General features: G+C 39.0%; 1 pseudogene; it reads left to right on the forward strand.

The window, feature by feature from the left end:
- Window positions 1-10983: 10983 nt before the first annotated feature.
- Window positions 10984-16124, forward strand: LOC143687665 (small ribosomal subunit protein eS1-like; annotated as a pseudogene).
- The last annotated feature ends 1656 nt before the right edge of the window (window positions 16125-17780 follow it).

Consider the following 17780-nt stretch of genomic DNA (forward strand, 5'->3'; position numbering starts at 1 on the left):
ATGAGAATTCATGTCCTGGCCACTACGCCATGCTGTCTCAGTTCACCCCTGTGCTGAGAACAATCCCGTTAAAACTTTCCCATCTGGCAGAGTTGTACATTTCATTCCTCTATCGTGTCCTTCCTTGTAACAGCACTGTTCCACAGAACTTAATGCAATGATAGAAATGCTGTATATCTGCACTGTTCACTGGCCGCTAGCCATATGTGGTCATGGGGCATCTGAAATACAGCTAATGTGACTGAGGAACTGAACTCCAATTTTATTTTATTTTAAAGTAATTTGAATTGAATAGCCACATGTGGCAAGTGGCTGCTGTAATGGACAGCACAGCTTTAGAAGATCACAACCAGATCATGCCCCAGCGAGGGAAAGTCTAGTCCCATAGGTACCCCTCCCCGTTGACTTTGCCTTTAAAAGTCCTGACATCTTCCAGGGTTGGTGGTTGTCCTTCTCAGACCTTGCTCATGGAATTGACTAGAAGGATATAGCCTTTTAGCAATACCCACATAGTTCTTCAAACTCAGTGTGAAAAATGACAGTATCTGACTTCATTTTGTCATGTGTGATTATTTTGAGGCAGAAATAGATGATAATAAATTGGGGACATATTTTGTAGGTTACAAAAGGGTTGTGAGACCATCATTTCTTGAGGTGAGTGATTTATCTGGGGAACTTGGATATTTCAAAAAGCACAGTGATATGAAATGAAAACCAAATGAAAGTCATAGAACCTGATAATACTTTTATATTCAAAGCTAAAGTATCATCTGGAATTTCCCTACTTCAAACTCTCCTTAATTTTTTAATTGATTTCCGGATGGTTTCTGCCACTACCAGTTGGGTCTCTGAATCAGGAAGCAATTATCTAGTCAGTGAAATTTCTTAAGAAAACTATAATATAGTCAAGTAGCTGGGACATTTACATGGCTGTTTACAAACTTTGTTCAAGTGATCTAATTGGACAAAGTCATAGAGCAGAAAATGCTGATTGATATTTTGGGACATAATTTGGGACAGGAACTTATAATTGTTAAATGTGGTGAACTAGAAAAAGCATAAGATAAGGAATTACAAAAACTGGCTGTGACTTTAGGCAAGTCATTTAACCTCTTTCAATTTCAGTTTCATCCTATATAAAAGTTGGGATAATAAACATTGGTTTTTCAACTTCAAAATTTTGACTTTTATGGTGAATGGCACATGCTGGGAGAGTGGAAACATGGGGCTTTGGGTAAGCTGTAGAAGAATGAGAGAGAATGCCAGAAACTGTTGCAGTGGTTCAAGTAAATACACTAACACGCACAGAAGAAAGTGAAAGATCCTGAGGGCATATATGGTCCTAAATCAGTGCTGCGGATTTGGAAAGAGAAAAATAATCCACATGAGCAGTAGCACAACTGTAGGAGTTCACCCATGCAGATACCTGAAGTTTCTGGCTACCTGAATTTGGAAAGGGGTGCAGTGTCATATGTGGAATAAGATGTTGGAAGAAGGGAAAAGAATGACCATGTTGGAAAAAGCATGTGGGAGGGGAAGTGACGATATAGGGAAGGAAGATCAAAAGAAAAGAAGAGGGTCACAGGAGGAAAATCGGAGAAAAGATAGGGTGACTTGCTATTATTTTCCATAAGTATCTTCTATTACTTACAGAAGATAAGAATATAGTTCAGGAAATATATTAGTTCAGGCCACAGTCTCACCTGTCTGGATTATTATAACACAATTCTGTCTGGCACCCTTCTATCCCTTGACCCCTCCAATCCTTTCTGTAGAAGCAGCTAAAGTGATTTTCCCAAAACACAAATTTGATGATCATTTCGCTCCCTCACTTAAAATTTTCTATCAGTCTTCCCATTGCACTTCAGAATAAAGCCTAAATTTGTTAGTACAGTTTTCCACCATAGTCATAATGTGACTGTTGCATATCCCTCCAATAGGAATCAGCAAACTTTTTCTGTAAAAGGCTACATAGTAAATATTTTAAGCTTTGAGGGCAATATGGTCTCTGTTGAGACTACTCGACTCTGTCATCATAGCAAGAAAGCAGTCATAGACAATATGGAAATCAATGGATGTGGCTGTGTCCCCAATAAAACCTTACTTGCAAAAAACGTGTGGGCCCTACTGATCCATGCTCTACAGTCTTAATATCACCTCCCCAACCCGACCATTTAATCCTCTGTATTCTCGACCCACTGAACTACTTACAGTTCCTTAAATATGCTCTGACGTCTGTCAATATTTTGCTTTTTCACACTTTCACCTTTCAGTCTAAATCACCTGCCTCCCCACCTCTTTGTCCACTCCTCATCTCTGTTTCATTCATCCTCAAGATTTAGTTTAAACTTCCTAGACCAGCCTTACCCCAAGATAGCTGTCCCAGTTATCATACTATAAAATAACTCGCCTATCTTTCACAGATGTCTACACACCAACCTAGATAAAGGATTTTGGAGGGCAGGAACTATGTGTCACTCAGTTTTGTGATAACCCTAGTACCACTGGCAAACAATGGACACTGAAATCAATTTACCAGTATAAGGATTTGGTGCTCAAGTTATCTTGCTTGCTTTACCACCCAGCTACAGAATATATGGCAATGACTCTCATGATTAATTTTATTTGGAATAAATACAAGCCATATTTTCAATTATTCCTGTCCCTGGAAATAAAGAGTTTTCTATAAAGCCCCAGAAAGAGAAACTGAACTTTATCTGGAGAGCATTTCAGGAGAAAAGAACATAGCGAGTGCATTGACAGAACCATGTGACTTTATGAAAGTCACTTAAAGGTGAGGGGTGCAGAGAGAGCTGAAATTAGGACAGGGAAATACATGAGAAATGGCTCTGTGACAGCAGAGGACATAACTGCTGCATCATTTTCATTAGGGACAGCGAAGAGTTTTAGCTGGTAGAGCTGACAGCCAGAAGCATGCCAACTATATCATTTTCATAGAAAGTGTAGGAATGGAAAAACATTTCTGACACGTAGAACTGGGCCTTGGCCGAGCTTTCTGTGGAAGGGGATTATGAATAACTGCCTTGATGAATGTGAAAATCACCCGAGAGATTGTCCTAAGTAGAGGTGGGGTGACTAACATTTTCTTGGATGACTGCGGCGGGCCAAGCACTGTATCTTACCACTCATAATCCTCACAAAAACATATGAAGCATGTCCCGATTTTATGGGTGATCAAAATGAGGCTCAGAGGGCTTAAACCACTTCTCCAGGCTCACAAATCTCTGTTTTTTCCACTGTACTAAGCTGGTGCAGCAAAGCCAGTGTCTAGTGTCCAAGACGGCGGTATTAAAAGAACTGAGCTAGGAATGCCCACCCAAAGACCATGCTGAATGGATGTCAATGATTTTTTTGCTTCCTAGCATTCTTTCCCCTGCCTGACAACACTGCAATTTCCTGTTGAGGCTCATCTGCCCCTATTTTATGTAATCTGGTTGGGATTGTAAATATAAAATCCTTTCCCTTCCCTTCCTGTATGGAAGTTGAAAGGGTTCCCTGGAGCCTTTTTCTGGCAGGTGCTTCTTGAAACCTCCCTGATACTCAGGTTTGGCCAGTGAGATGCCTTCTTTGAGACTTTAAATATTAAGTAGATGGATGTAAAGATGAGAAAATGATTGGAGTCCCTTCATTCCAATGGCACCTTGATGGGTGGCAGTTCCCATTTTGTTTCCAAACCTCTTCGTCCACCTGCCCCCTCCTCCAATGAGTCTTTGACTCCCTAATAACCTCCCAGTAAATCTCCATTTTTGGCCAGAATTGGTTTATGTAACCAGCAATGCAAAATGTAAATAATACATATACTCGATGTAATTGGAATGAAGACCCAACAGGAGAAAACATTAATCTAGTAGAGAAGAATCATTTAGTATAAGATGAATCAAAAAGGTAGTAGAAGTCAAAAGAACATGTGAGGAAAACAGGAATTCAGAATGAGCACTAAAGCAATAATTAAAATTATACGAAGATGGTTAAAAGTCCAAATTTAAGCAAAAATCTGTCAATCAAACAGCATGCTATGGAAAATCATAGCAAAGGTACTGAGAGAAAAAAAATACTGAATGTAATTTTAGTGCAACATACAAGGTTGGCTAAAAGGAAGTATATTTATTTCATTAAAAAGAAATAGAGCATGAGAGACTTCATCCTAATAAAAGGCAAAAGAAACTATGCAGATTTTAGGCATGCTGGAGAAGAGATGTTTATGAAATCATATGATCTATATATTTTTATTAATTTTTAAATTTTTCTTTAAAATATAACAACAAGCAAATGCAAACATTCTTAACTTTTGATCATTCCATTCTACATATATAATCAGTAACTCACAATATCATCACTTGGTTGCATATTCATCATCATGATCATTTCTTGGAAGATTTGCATCTATTCAGAAAAAGAAATAAAAAGAAAACAGAAAAAATTCATACATACCATATTCCTCACCCCTCCCTTTCATTGACCACTAGCATTTCAATCTAAATTTATTTTAACATTTTTCCCCCTATTATTTATTTTTATTCCATATGTTTTACTTGTCTGTTGATAAGGTAGATAAAAGAAGCATCAGACACAAAGTTTTCACAACATGTGATCTGTATTTGAAAGGTGAATCAAAGATGAAGAACTTGTTGGAAGTTTTATGTTCCTGGCAATAGAGTAGAAAAAGTCATATCCTAACAAATAAAGAGTATGCCACTAAAAGATAAAGAAAAAGAGAGTATTATTAATAATATGGACTCTTCCTTGCATGCTGTATAACAAGGACGGTGATGGAAAGAGATTTCATGTACATGTTGGGAAAGAGGGATAAAGTCAGAAGTAATCAATGAGTAATTTCTATAACCAACTCTTTAAAAGAAGTCTATAAGAAGGACTAAATTGAAGGGTGTTTATTTTAATCAAGTATCCAATAGATGGCAATATACTTACAAAAACAAAAGCAAAAAAGAAGCAGAACTGACAGGATTTTTATAACGTAAAAGAAATAGAGCCTTTGACTGCCATTCTCATAGATTCACTTTTCATCAAATCTTTATGAATTGTAAAAATATTTATAGATTAAGCAAACTTTTGATAGTTGAGGAAGAGTAACCAGAGAGTGGTATGGAGCAAACTTAAACTAATATAAAGGAGGTTCCGAAGGGAAGGTTTAAAGTCCAAGGATTTGAAAAATAAAAAAAAAAAATCCATTTGCAGACATTAACATAGTGTGTATATACAGATGAAACTGGAGCAGAAGTAAACTGTAAAAACAAAACGACAAAACACATTATAATGAACAAATTTATGACGGGGTAGGGATGAAGTGAGAATAAAACTGCCAGCCTGTGCCATGATTCTCATTTTCTTGACTTGGAACAAATTCATGTGTCAGTGTTAATATAAAAATACTGTCAGAAGGTGGAAAGACATGAGAGAAGTAAAGGGCATTCATAGTTCATCAAGGTGTAAATTTCAAATAAACAAAAGTATGAGAGAGAAAAGATAGTGGGGAGGTAAGACATGGTCAAACATCATGGATCATCATGGATAGGAAGTGAGGTCGCTGAGTCAGAAAAACTTGAGTACAAATCCCACCTCTGTCTTGTGACTTTTGGAAAGTCATTTAATCTCTATAAGTCAGTAGTATTCTCATTTATAAAATGATAGGGAGAAGAGAGAGAGGGAGAACATATCTTTCTTTTAGGGTTACTGTATGAATCACATTTTAAAAATGTGTATAACTCAAACAGCATAGTCCCAAGCATGTAAGAACCCAATAAATGGTAGCTATTATTTGATAATCTTTGATTATAATGATGTTGACAATGAATAAATTAAGATGGTAGAACCCTAACTTGACTTCTGGGTACAAAGACATTGTGCACTGGGACTTGTCTGTGTTCCTCATTCTAGGTTTTTATCAAAGTAACCAATGGAATAATAAAAAGGTGGGAAAAGATCCCACACCAATTGAAACTAAGAAGGAGTTTAATTCACAGGCCAAAAACTTTGAGGAGATGTACTTTTGTAGATGGAACCAAATATTTACGTAGGATTAATACACACCAGACCTCGTAAGAAAATGCAAAGTCATAGGAAAGTAAGTTGAAGAGACCTAAGAAAATGGATAAATAGGATGTATCAGAGAAGGCCAAGGGACAGAGAGAGAACATAGCACTTGAAATCTGTGTATGCCCTGAAAAGTAGTAGTATTAGAAAACACCCAAGTTTCTACCAATTTAAGAAATCAAACAATATATCCTCATATCCATCTCCTCAGTGGTCACTGAATGAAATTTCCTAACCCTGTTACCCTCTGATTCGTTCTTGTTGGGATACTTTACAATTGACTGTCCATTGTTCTGAATTGTTTGCCCTTAAGATTTGATCAGAACTGTTATTTTGTGATTTTAGATACCACAACTCTATCAAACTCATTTACCATTTCGTAACTACGGCTGGTCCAGGGGCTTGTGCTATCCTTCATAATCTTCACCAGCAATTCCTTCTCCCTTCACACAGCGGCAACCAGTTCTTCATCTGTCATCTCAGTCTTGTGAGATGGTCCTAGCTATGTGAACCCAGTGTCAGATTCCCCCACCAACTGGACTGCTGCTCCCAGTCCTACCTGGATAGAAATTCTGAAGCAGATCCTGCCCCTAAAGAATGAAATTGTTCTTTAGCTTTTTTTATTGAAAATGTTAGACACATACAAAAATAAAGAAAATAGTATAATGACTTTTCACGTACATCACTTTAATGATTATTTTTGGTTTGTCCCTTAGAAAAATCTAGGGTTTGTCCCCTTAGATTATTTTGAAGCAAATTCCAGACACCATATAAAATATAATGCATAAATATTTCAGTATGGAACTGTTTTAGTTTGCAAGCTACCAGAATGTAACATACCAGCAAAAGAATGGCTTTCTAAAAGGGAATTTGTTAAGTTGTCCCTCTCAGTGTGGTCTGCTTGACATTTATCTCCTTTCAAGGTTCCCCTATCTGCTCCCTTCCCTTGACCTTTGAGCTGCAGTAGTGACAGCTCCACCTGAGCTTCCTGAGGAAGCCTCCACACTTTTGAAATTAGTCACTTTATGGACCCTCCCCAAATTATCCTAATTTGAACATGCCTCCTATCTCCTTCTGGGTCTCTAATTGAGAAATATAAGGTGGTGTCACATAGAATACTTACAATCATACAGATATTGCTACTGCTTTCAGATAGAAACATCCTTTCAATCACCTAGCCTCTCCTAAAGACTTTCAGGGAAAGACCTGCTGTCAGCTTCTCAGTAACTTACCCAGCACTAGTTCAACCTTTGCTGAGAGAAGTTTATACTTTATGGGCAATGAAAAATCCATCCCTCATTCCTTTTTGTGCTTATCACTACAATCAGAGGATGTCAGAGTGAGAAGGTAACTTGGAAACCATCGAATCTAGAGATTCCCAAACTGGTGTTTCTATTTATGCTCTGATACATTTTCTAAATTTCAAGAGGACAAATGGAAATTCTTCATTTACCTGGGATAGGACCACATGTGTTTTCTGTCATCTGCAATGCATTTAGTGGAGAAAAATCTCCCACACAATTTCCATATGAGAGGGGGGAGCTCAGTGACCTAGTTTAACCTCTTCCTTTCACTGTAGGTTAGAGAGGTTACGGCTTGTCCAGAGTCACCCAGTTTGCTTGTTGCATGACTTGGACTGTATCCCTGGTTTCCTTGCTCCTAATTAGTCCTCTTTCCATTACACAATCCTCCCTATGAGATGAAAACTTCCTGCCCCAATATAGCTTTGTTATCCATGTTCCCTAGAGATAAATCTCTGAGAAGCAAATCATAGCTTTGCCACTCAAAGTATGGTCTGAGAACCATTGGTATCGTTATCATTTGGAACTTTTAAAAATGCCGACTCTCAGGCCCCACCCCAAGCTACTGTTCCTTTATAAGAGCCCCTGGTAATTCACATACACAGTAAAGGCTGAGAAGCTCTGGCTGGTTGCTTTGCTAATTTCACATTGTCTATGGAAACACCGGTGAGGGGGTCCCAGCATCCAGATGCATAGATAAATGCTTATTTTTCCACACCTCATCACCTTCCAATGGAACTGGCTGGAAAGGGTCTCACCAAGATAAGGGATCTTTTGAAATCTTTCCTTTCTTCCAATAATTAAAAAAAAAGTTGATGCTATATTAATATGACTTCCCAGTCACCTAAAAGTTCTTTGCTTGTAGAATAAAATATTCCCAACTTGCCCAGTGTTGGTTGTCTTCATTAGTTAAAGCTTCTTGAGAACCCAGGTTTTGTCCACCTCATTGCCTGAAACCTGTTAATGGAAAATAGGAAACCAAAACTAATGGAAGGTGGAGGGGATGGGGGTGGGGAGGGGAGAAGCCCAGCTGGACAAAAGGAAATCATTTGGAAATTAAAAACAAAACAAAATATGAATCCAAGAGTCTGGGAGTTGAAAGGGGAAGTTTTGTGTAATTCTAGCCAGCTGATGTCATTGTAGCCAGTTCTCTGACCTACTGGGGAGGCCAGGGAAAGGGGGGATGTAGAGATGGGGAAGGACCTGAAAGAAAGTTGTCCTTTGGAGCTGAGGCTCAGCCTTGTGCATGCAGAACGAGGCAACAGCCAGGGTCATTTCCCTGCAAGATTGTTCCACAATCCCAAGTAGGGGCTCATGGTGAGTTTAAAACTCCCTCTTGCCTTCTGGACTTCCCCCACCCTCCACTAGTCTTTCTGTGGCCTCCTGAGCCCATCCATGTTGGCTGTGACGCCTCCCAAGCTTCCAACTCATCTATGTTCAGGAATGGGAGGGTCGGGGCCACTGACACACACCAGTATCCTGCAGCCTATTATTTCCTGCCTGTCCTGGCTTCCCTCCAAGACCCAGCATGACAGGTGGATGAAGTTCAAGAGAAAGCTCAGCAACGGGCCAGTTTTCCAGGAATGCTGCTAACTAGATTCACAAACTAAGCCATCCGCCACCACCCCAGGCTGAATGGAGAGGCAGCTGAATGGGCAGAGGATTTGCTTTCTTTTTTTCTCCTCCCACCCCCCAACCCCCCATTTTTCTGTCTCCAGTGTGGATCCTTTGATTGTTTCAGCTGATATAAACAACTCCCTACTCAAGCTCCAGGGTTCCAAGTGCTTTCATGGCCTCATAAGGGAACAAAGACACTTAACTCATGCCTCCATTTCCAAACCAATGAGCCTGCAATTGATGAATGGACAGAAGGACACTCTCTGCCACTGTGGAGCGAGGGGTGAGGGGCATGGGGAACTCAGAGTGCTTTAGCACGTGAAATCTCAGGGTGATTTAGTAGCCAGAATGTGGAAGAAGGGGGTGAGGGGTAGCAAAGAGATTACAGCTTTTAATAGGCAATTCAGAAAGGTTAAGAGAGACAGATTAAATTTATAGAGATAAATTATTCCATCTGAACAGTTCATGGTGATTACAAACACATCTGATCTCCCAAATTGTTGAAGAGTATTTTCCCCAGATAAACATTTATCTTTTGGGGGGGGGCGGGGGGGAGACATTGCAGGCGCTAGAATCAAGCCCATGTCTCCCACATGGCAGGAGAGCATTCTGCTACTGAATCATCTGTGTACCCCCAGATAAAATTGCTAGTTAACTGGGACAAATAATCATGCAAGTGCTTTTTGTCTACTGCCTCAGGCTGAGCAATTTAAATCAGGTCCCATGCTAATATATATGGCCCATTCCACAAGGCTTCACTAAATCCTTGATATAGTCCTCCCACTGTAAAGGGAAGGGAAGGAGAAGGAGAGGAAATACAAAAATAAATTAAGCTCCTGCCAGCCTGGAACTCACAAAGAAGCAAGAAAAATGGCTATTCAGGTGGATAAATTATAACATGATGTGGCTAGTGCTGGGATGGATGTTCGTGCAAATGCCACAATAACACAGAAGGTGCTTACTAAACACAGAAGGTACTTACTAAAGCATTGCACTCTTTCAGATTCTGGTAAACAGAACCAGAATAGCTAGCCCATTGAATTTTGCAGTGAACCTGCTAATGTTGCTGGGCACTTAGAAAAATGACTGGGTAAAATTACAATATGTGGGTCAAGATCAGCATTTATTTTATCTCAGGCTCCCATTGGATTCTAAATAATCCCCACTTCCTCCTACTGTGAGTTTAGGATCCTACAGAACAGGCTGAAATCCTTAGAAAGTTCCCAAAGGATCAGCATGGCAGCTGGGTGAACCAGCATCTGACTTCACACAGATGTTCTAAAGATCCAGAGGGAAATTGTTTTTGGATAGGAGTATACATTCCAGGGTCCTAGCCACTACTGAAGTAACTTATAGTGTTGCTTCCATGGTTAAATGCCGTAGCTTCAGTGCAAAGAAGCGAACCAAAAGAGCCAATCAGCCGTACCCCAAACCACTTCCACCTTGCCCATAAGATGGGGAGGGAGAGGTTATTTGGATTCGAGGCTACTGAACCCTACTATACAAGGTTAAGAAGAAGGGTGAACAAAGGGGATTGACTCGGATCAGTATATATAAAATACCCTTCCTTTGTGATAGGGTCTTTGAAGGTACAGTTACAGGAAAATGTTTCACTTAATAAGGCTCTAGACTGTGTCATTTCTGAATATTAATATTTACTCTCAAGAGGAGAGGATCATATGTGCATACACATATGTATACTTTTGAAACTATATTTATTTTCTTGGAAACTGGGAGGAAACAAACATATGTGGATGTCACACTGGTAAGGATTTATCAAAAGGATTACACTTTGAGTACCAAAGTCCACCCTAGGATTTTTATCTTATTGGAATATTACAGTCCACCCTTAGACTGTCTTTTCAAATCTCTCTCATGTCCCTTTCTCTCTCCCTTACCTTGAACCAAATATTATTCTAAGGTAAATAAATCAGACTTTAAGTCATTGCTGTAGGTTCTTGTGCTTTAGAGGATATGCTGTGGTTGGAATAGATATGGGAATGGATCTTATCCCTGGGGGGTGGGGAGTGGAAGGATGGAGGATCCCTAAAAAGGGAGGCTAATGGCAATGCAAAGTTTGAATACAAAAGTTAAACGCAGTTTTTGGCTCTCTGGGCAGCACTATGGTGTTGGCAAGAACAAGTACCTCACAAAATGTGGTAAAAAAAGGAGCCAAGAAAAAAGTAGGCTGATCCATTTTCTAAGAAAGACAGGTATGATGTGAAAGCACCAGCAATGTTTAATATAAGAAATATTGGGAAAACACTAGTTACAAGGACTCCAGGAACCAAAATTGCATCTGATGGCCTTAAGGGTCGTGCTTTTGAAGTGACTCTTGCTGATCTGCAGAATGAAGATGCATTTAGAAAATTCAAGCTAATTACTGATGATGTGCAGGGCAAGCACTGCTTAACCAACTTCCATGGCATGGATCTTACCTGTGACAAAATGTGTTCCAATTGCCAAACCCCAACCAAAACCATTCCTGCCAACCCTAAAGAACACCTAGGGCTTTATCTGAGATTCTACAAAGGTTCCATGCACTATGATTACTTTCCAGAAAATTTAACAACCTCCAGATAGGTTCCTAGGTCAGATAAATCTGGAGGGCCCAGCCCCTAGGTCAGATAAATCCAGAGGGCCCCACCCCTCCAGAACATCAACTAGTTCCATCCCCTTATCCCATGTTATTGACAGCTCTTTCTAGCATGAAGGAGTTACAATTGGCATGGCCCAAATATTCCTAAAGACTGGGAGAAAGAACAAAGAATAAGGTGGAGTTACAACAGAGGATAGGATTTAACAAATTAGTATGACTGCTGAATAATTATATTGATATTTCTTTTAGTCCCCAGTATCTTGGAGCAGCTGGAAGTAAAAACCTGAAATTGTGGAATTGTAACCCATACCGAACTCTGAAATCCGACCTACAACTTATTGTTGTGGTGTGCTTTGAAATCTGTTCTACAACTAAATGCTGTGGTATGCTTTGAAAGTTATTGCTTTTTTTGTATATATATGTCATTTTTTTTCACAATGAAAAGTACAAAATATGTGTTACATGGTCAAAAATGGCAGACCATGATTGAAGCTCATGTAGATATCACAAGTACCAATGGTTATTTGCTTAGTCTGTTCTGTGTTGGTTTTACCAAAAAACACAACTATCAGATTCAGAAGACCTCTTATGCTTAGCACCAACAGATTTGCCAAATTGGAAGAAGACAGAACTTATGACCCAATCGGTGCAGACAAGTGATTCCAAGAAGTGGTCAATGTATTGATTTCAGACAGCACTAATAAAGACATTGAAAAGGCTTGCAAATCTATCTATCCACTCCATGAGGTGCTTATTAGAAAAGTAAAAATGCTGAAGTAGCTCAAGTTTGAATTGGGAAAATTCATTGAGCTTCATGGTGAAGGTAATGGTTCTGGAAAAGCAACTGGAGATGAGACAGGTGCTAAAGTGGAATGAGCTGATGGATATGAGCCACCAGTCCAATAATCTGTTTAAAAGTGACCCCCAAAAAAGTCTTATTTGTGAAAAGTAAAAAGGTCAAAAGTAGCACTCTCAGAAAGCAAATGCCAATCCTGGGATAGGAAAATCAGATGAGCTAGAAGTAGAGATTACGCTCACGAGGGGGGGTTTCCTGTGATGGTTTTAAAATATTTTGGTTTCTTGCTTTGTTCAATAAAAATAGTCATATTCAATTTTGGGTAAAGTTGGTTTCTTCCACTTTTTAATCCCCCTTTATTATAATAATCCTTTAGGCAAATTGCAATACAGCCCTTTAAAAGGCTTCTGCGAATGGTGTTTTTGGAATTAGGTCTTTTTCCTTTTTTTCTTTATTGATTGAATTCTTGTTACAGTAATAGCATTTTTTCAAAAGAAGAATGGTAGTTCAGGCATTCTTGGTGGGAGTAAATATCTTTTCCAAAAAGACACCAGAGGGAGATCACGTTTAAAAAAAGTTGTATATTTGGATACAAGAGGAATTACAAAAGAAAAAGAAAAATTTCCATCACACTGCTACTCTCAAGGAACTTCTAATTTACACAAGAAGATGATATATACACATAGGACACAATTCTTTCCAGTTGAAGTTATTTGTCCATCCTGTCCTCCCCGTCTCCCTCAACTTGCTTTCCTTATTGTACTCCCTATTTTTATGAATGGCCCTCCCATCCATCTAGTTTCCAAGCCCTTCCTTACCTTCTTCTTCCTTACCCTCCACAAATAATCAGTATCAAAGCCCTACGAGGTATACCCTCCCAAATACATGTAATATTTTCATTCATTACTGCTGCCAGAAAGACATTGGAGAAGAGATGGAGTAATGAGACCACTAGATTTGGCTACTAGAAAATCTTTAATGACTTGTGAGGATGCAGTAAAGGGGGTAAGTCCAGTATAGATGATGAGGAGGATGCAGTAAAGGGGTTAAGTCCAGTAGAGGTGATGAGGAAGAGATAGCCATTGTACCTGATAAGTATTTTGGTGAAATGTTGATCTGGGTATGCTCAAATAAAAAAAATCCGAATTATGCCTCCCCTAGTGATTAAAATACATATATACTCTCTCCATTCTATTGTTCTATTTCAGAATTTCTTTTTCCTTTTTTTATTAATTTTACCTTCTGAAGGATTAAGTGTAAAAATCATTGTAGTCTTTCTTTTTGTGAATCTGTGCAGTAAAATTCCACCATCTAGGCAGAACTAAAGTAAACAGAAGTTTAAGAATCCTCTGGATTCTGAGATGGTAAATAATGTTTTGCCCTAACCCATGTCTTCTCTTTTCTTATGAATACTAGCCAGTCTCCTTAATATCTGTATGGCCGTGGCTTATTTTTAATATTTTCTCTTGACATTTTCTTTTGAAGTTATTTTCTCTCATCCCTCCACCTATCTATACTGACCATCAGCTTCCAAATTCAGCTATAAATATGATTTAAAATTTGTACGGACTCTACATTTTATATTTTGGTTTGAGTATTAATTTCACTACATAGTGATAATGAACTTCAAGAAAGAGACTGTCTCTGAGCTTTAGGCTCCTCACCTATAAAATGGGGGAAATTTTATCAGCTTGATGAAGGGTTGACGCTGAGGGCTAAATGAGAGCAAGTATGCGAAAGTGCTTGGCTCATAGTAGGTATTTAGTAACTTAATTTTTCAGACAACTTCCCCAAAATCTCCAACTCTTTCTTGAGCTACGGGCTTACATTTCCAACTTATTGCCAGACATCTTTACCTCTAAGTCTTTTTAGACCTCAAACTCAACATAACTAGAATGAAACTCACCATTTTCCATCAAATCTGTCTTTCACATCTTCCCCATATTTTTGTTAATACCATCAGCCTATCATTAATAGCATTTTTCTCCAATCTGTTTGGCAGGAACAAAGAGGGTCTTTCAAAATATCTTGAGCTAAGACCAGAAGTATTAGTGTCCAGACAAGATAAACAAGTACAGAAAACAAAAACCCATTTGGTGAAATTCCTGGGAGACTTTCTAAACCTGCTGCCCCACTCCCCTTTTATTCCCCTTTTTGGCCTAAAATGCTTGGCTTCTGATTGAGATTTAGGATCTGCTTTTATCTTGATACCTGAGGATCCAACTCAACTTTTTTAGGCTGCAGATTTCTGGTCGATCTCTGGAATCTCAGCTACTACAGATACTCCTTAACTGATCTCTCTTTCTGCAGTATCTTTTAGGCCACCCAACCTTCAAAACGAGGATCACCTTAATTATCCAAAAATACCTCTTCAATAATGCTACTTCTCTACAGATAAACCTCAATAGCTCCACACTGTCTACAGCATAAATACCAAATTATTTTGCCTGGAAATTATGTAAGTAACTCTACAACCTGGTTCCTACCTATCTTTCTAGACTTATCTCTGACCACAAACATAAAGCATTTGCTCTGTGTCAATCTGATTTACTTACTGTTCAACTATACTTTTTTGACTGTCCATGCATCCAGCTACACGGTCTTGGGAGAAACACCCCATTACGTTCACTCTTGATGGGAAGTAGAGACAAATTCTCCATCTCCCCTTCGTTTCTTCCACGGTATGAACTATAACGTAGGTTTAGCCAAGCAGATGCTCCCATACGGACTTTGAATACTGTGTGATGCAAAAGCAAACAGGCAATTGGAATTCATTTACAGCTGTGGCAGAGGGCTGGAATGAGTCCTACTGCAGTGGTAGCAGCATCCTGCTAGAATTTTTTTACTAAAAGACTGTTGTGCTTCCTGCTTTGGGGCCTTTGGGGTATTCCTGATTCCTATCTTTTTCTAAACCTGGTCCTCTAGCTTTCTGATGGCTTGGTAAGCTGCTCACATTATTGCAACACATTTCTATTTTCCTTCCTATAGCCAGGGATGGTTTTATCTGTTTTTAAGCTCAAGAATCCTAACCTACATATCCCCAAATATGCCTCATTGTTTTCACCATTGTCTTTTCGTTATGCTCATACATTGCTTAATGCCATTCTTATTTGTCTCTGCTTTTCCATATCCAGCTCAAATTTCACCTTTCCAGATCATCCTAACATTTTCTGAGTATAGCCTATGAGCCAGGTCCAGGGCAAGGCATATACAGAGTCAAAAAAGGCACAGCCTCTCTACCCACGAAGATGTTATGCTTAGTGGAAGACAAACATGCAAAGAACAATTACATTCTAATGAGATAAGAACCAGGATGGAGGTATGTGTGATGTTCATCAGGGGATGGAGGGAAAGGTTCTTACCTCTGTAAGCTTCAGCAGAGAGGAAGACTGTCAGGTGCTGAACTGAAGGAAGGGCAGTAGAGGCACAGGTAAGAGCGAGCAATGACAAGGAGGAGTGAAAGAGCATGACAATACTGAAGAGTGGCTGAAATTCAGGGTGACAATAACATACGAGGTGAAGGGGAAGAGAGTAGTGGGAAAAAAAGCTGGAGAAGTGGATTCCTAACTATAAGTGGATTCCTAACTGCCAAGTTCAGCAATGTGGACTCTATCCCCTAGGCCACAGTTCCCAAACCTTTTGACCATCCAACCCACCAACAAAAGTTTTTTGAGTCCCCCCACCCCCAATTATATGTATACAAACATAAATTTTATGCAATACTATGGTAGATCCATAGATGAAATATTACTTATATTAAGCTTCCATATTTAAGGAGAAAAGTAGCAATAAATAAAATGTTAATATATTCTTTGCACACTGCATTAGCTTCATTCTGATGTTATTAGAGGAGATTATTTCAGGGCAATGGCATATTCCCTTTTTTGTAGGTTAACTACTAGCAGCATGGGCGAAGGAATAGAGCAGGATTCCAGAATTTTCATGTGTGCAAAATTCAGTGGATTGTTTAAAAAAAATGAAATCATAATTCCCAATGAATTAATAGAACTGAGCAATGATCATTAATAGCTACTAATATTACAAAGACACAATCAAATGTTTAGTACCCTCATAAGGAAGTACTTGATATTACCTGCCACCTATTAAGTATTCTTGCCAAACATTTCAGATCTGAATCTGATCAAGTCTTTACCTTTACATGATAAATTTAAAGGAAATACAGAGGTCAAAACAGTGTGAAAAATGATACCACAATGATATAATCAGCAGAATACAGACTGTAAGAAACTCTACAAGAAAAAGAATCCAGTTTTTTCAACAAATAAGAAACAAACAAAAAAAGAGTTTTGAAGGGGAAATAAAAGATACAAGAGATAGAGCAATAAACTGCATGGTGGGGAAGTTATTTGATTTCTGATTCAAAAACTTGTGAGATAACATGGGGAATTTGAACATTGACTGGATATATGATATAAGGATAATACCGTTAATTTTTAATTAGGCTTTTTTTTAGTCTTTATCAGACATATATACTGAAATGATAAGGTATCTGGGATATGCTCCAAAAGTGTCTGGGTGAAGTATTAATCAAATAAGATTGGCCATGAGCTGATAATTATTAAAGTTGGGTGACTGGCACATAGCAATTCATATTTTCTCTCTATGTTCATATTTTCTCTCTCTATAGTTGAAGCGAGATTCTGAGGCTGTAGAACTTAGGTGGCACTGAACAAGTGCCCCAGGTAATTAGGAATCAGATGGACCCCAGACTACAATTTGAGAAAACACACTAAGCAGTACAGTGATTTGAAGCCAGAAATCAAGTAGTAGAAGTTGGCAATATATTTTGTTTATGAGGAAGATGTCCAATGTAGGTATCTGCAAATTTTATTTGATGATTGTTTACAAATAATTGCCCCGATTCTTAATAGTGCTTGTGCATAATAATCATCTGGGTACAGTTACCAGTGCTATTTCCTGACTTCGGCCTTTTTTCCTATTAGATTTTTTAAGAGCCCCTTAATGCTTGTCCCATGAACCAACGCTAATTCCCCGATTAGATAATCATCCTTGTGAATGCTTTCTTTGTAATCACAATGGTTAGGAGACATGTTGCCAGGCCTTTCAGGAAGGGAGAGACACCCAGTTGTGACCCATTCATTGGCATCAGCTCCCACTCCACCCCTTCCAAAAGGAAGAGATCTTATAACCCTGGGAGCAGGAGGGAGCGGAGAGGTGACCCATGCATCCTCTTGCTGTCAGGACACACCACACCTCACACAGTCCCCACACCCCTTCTTCTTTCCACATTGGAGACTTTGTCAAATGGAAAGCGCCCTTGGCCCTGGTGCTGGGGTGGGCAATGAAGACAGGGCTGGCTGGATCTCACTGCAAATGAAAATGGAAAGGTTCCCACCATAGCTCCTAGAACTTG

This window comes from Tamandua tetradactyla, chromosome 6, assembly GCF_023851605.1.
Source record: "Tamandua tetradactyla isolate mTamTet1 chromosome 6, mTamTet1.pri, whole genome shotgun sequence".
Taxonomy (NCBI): Eukaryota; Metazoa; Chordata; class Mammalia; order Pilosa; family Myrmecophagidae; genus Tamandua; species Tamandua tetradactyla.